This window comes from Corylus avellana, chromosome ca9 (assembly GCF_901000735.1).
Source record: "Corylus avellana chromosome ca9, CavTom2PMs-1.0".
NCBI classification, from domain to species: Eukaryota; Viridiplantae; Streptophyta; class Magnoliopsida; order Fagales; family Betulaceae; genus Corylus; species Corylus avellana.
In genome coordinates this window covers 22,522,385-22,522,870 of record NC_081549.1, presented here as the reverse complement: position 1 = coordinate 22,522,870, position 486 = coordinate 22,522,385, and positions in this window count along the sequence as shown.

Here is a 486-nt window from a genome sequence, read left to right as displayed (position 1 = left end):
CAGGTCTCGGCTCTCTTCAGCCTTAGGCCTCGGGTCTCGGCTCTCTGCAGACTCAGGTCTCGGATCTCTTCAGCCTTAAGCCTCGGGTCTCAGCTTTCTGCAGACTCAGGCCTCGGGTCTCGGCTGGTGAGACTCAGGTCTCGACTCTCTTCAGCCTCGGGTCTCGGCTGGTGAGACTCAGGTCTCGACTCTCTTCAGCCTCGGGTCTCGGCTGGTGAGACTCAGGTCTCGGCTCTCTTCAGCCTCAGGCCTCGGCTGGTGAGACTCAGGTCTCGGCTCTCTTAGCCTCAGGCCTCGGCTAGTGAGACTCTCGGCTCTCTTCAGCCTAGGGTCTCGGGTCTCGGCTGGTGAGACTTAGGTCTCGACTCTCTTCAGCCTCAGGTCTCGGCTCTCTCAGGCCTCAGGTCTCGGCACTTTTCAGCCTCAGGTCTCGGCTCTCAGCAGACTCGGGTCTCGGCTCTCTTCAACCTCAGGTCTCGGATTTCT